This window comes from Terrapene carolina, unplaced genomic scaffold, assembly GCF_002925995.2.
Source record: "Terrapene carolina triunguis isolate 2854851 unplaced genomic scaffold, T_m_triunguis-2.0 Scaffold17103, whole genome shotgun sequence".
Classification (NCBI taxonomy): domain Eukaryota; kingdom Metazoa; phylum Chordata; order Testudines; family Emydidae; genus Terrapene; species Terrapene triunguis.
This window is the reverse complement of record NW_020681454.1, coordinates 608-2,331: the sequence shown is the minus strand read 5'-3', so window position 1 is coordinate 2,331 and position 1,724 is coordinate 608. Positions and strand designations below refer to the sequence as shown.

General features: G+C 65.5%; 1 long non-coding RNA gene across 1 annotated transcript in view; it reads left to right on the top strand.

The window, feature by feature from the left end:
- Window positions 1-163: 163 nt before the first annotated feature.
- Window positions 164-1,724, top strand: part of LOC113408514 — a 1,783-nt gene continuing 222 nt past the window's right edge. The window contains exons 1-2 of the long non-coding RNA XR_003370315.2: window positions 164-217; window positions 1,130-1,188. This is a non-coding gene — a long non-coding RNA (uncharacterized LOC113408514). The remainder of the gene's footprint in view (window positions 218-1,129; window positions 1,189-1,724) is intronic.

Genomic DNA, 1,724 nt, shown 5'->3' with positions numbered 1-1,724 from the left:
GGGGGGGGCGTAGGGCCGATTCAGGGGGATCTGGGGCTGGGGGGGGGGCGTGGGGCCGTGGGGCTGGGCTGGAGCTGGGGGTGGGGTGGGGCCGATTCAGGGGGACCTGGACCGGGCCCTGTCGGCCCCTCACTCACCTTCTGCCCCTCTTTCTGCCCCCCAGGAGTGCCTGGAAAAATTCTCCGACAGCCTCAACCAAATGATTGACAACCAAGTGGTGAGAGATGCCCCCCCACTCACCCCCCAGGCCCTGCCCCCCAACACCTCTGACTCCTCCCCCTCCCAGTGGCCCCCCACCTCCATCCTGCTCTAGGCTTCTCTGCCCCCTTCCCCCTGGGGGGCCCCCTCTTCCCCTCCCACCTGCCCTGGTCCAGCCCCCACCTCCTTGGGACCGTATTCCCCAATGCCCCCGCAGCACCTTTCCTGATTTGGGGGTGTGGGGGTGAACCCCAAGAAGTGTCATCCGGCTTGATCTCTCTCAGGGCCCCACAACTATCTCAGACCTCCTCTCCCTCCTCCTGGGGTTTCCCCCCCATCTCTGACCCCCTCTACCTCCCCCTGGGGGTTCCCCCCAATCTCTGACCCCCTCCTTCCTCTCTTCCTGGGCCCCCCAATCTCTGACCCCCTCTACCTTCCCCTGGGGGTTCCTCCCAATCTCTGACCCCCCTCCTTCCTCTCTCCCTGGGCCCCCCCAATCTCTGAACCCCTCCTTCCTCTCTCCCCAGGCCCCTGCAATCTCTGATCCCCTCCTTCCTCTCTCTGGAGGTTGCCCCCAATCTCTGACCCCCTCTACCTCACGCTGGGGGTTTCCCCCCCAATCTCTGAACCCCTCCTTCCTCTCTCCCCAGGCCCCTGCAATCTCTGATCCCCTCCTTCCTCTCTCTGGAGGTTGCCCCCAATCTCTGACCCCCTCTACCTCATGCTGGGGGTTTCCCCCCCAATCTCTGATCCCCCTCCTTCCTCTCTCCCCGGGCCCCCCAATCACTGACCCCTTCTCCCTCACCCGGCCGTTCCCCCCAATCTGATCCCCCTCCTTCCTCTCTCCTCAGTCCCCCCAATCTCTCACCGCTGAGCCCACCAAGCTGTGACTCCCCCAATCTCTGACCCCCCCTTTCCCGGCTCGTTGCAGGAGCTTCTGGACAGCACCCAGCACTCATCCCGGCAACACATCTATACCCTGGTGAAAGAGTGAGTTTGGGGGGGGGGGGCCGAGGGGGCAGGAGGATGGGGGGGCTTCCCAGGGGTATCTGGGAGGGGCAGTTTGGGGGAGGGGCAGTGTAGATGGTTAGGGCTGTGTGTGGGGGTGTGAGAGGTTGGAAACAGATGAAGGGGGGCATTGTGGGGGTGCCCTGGTGATGGGGGGGCTGGGTGGATTTAGGATGAGGCGCCTGGAGTGCGGGGGAGGGGGCTGGATTTGGAGTTGGGGGCTGGTTGGGGGTGGGGAGGCAGGCTGGGTGCTGGGGGGGTTGGGTGGAAGCGGCGCCACCGATTCTGGATTAGGGGGGCAGCGATGGGCTGGGTTTGGGGGGGCTGGGTTTGGGGGGACTGGGGGGCTGGTTTCAGGGTCCCCCCTGACCCCCCGTCCCATGGACAGTGGTTGAAGGAGGAGCAGAAGGAGTTTGAGTGGGCCAGCGAGGGGCTGGGTTTGGGGGGGCTGGGTTTGAGGGGGCAGGGTTTGGGTCCCCCTGACCCCCCCGCTGTCCCAGGGACGTGAAGCGGTTCAA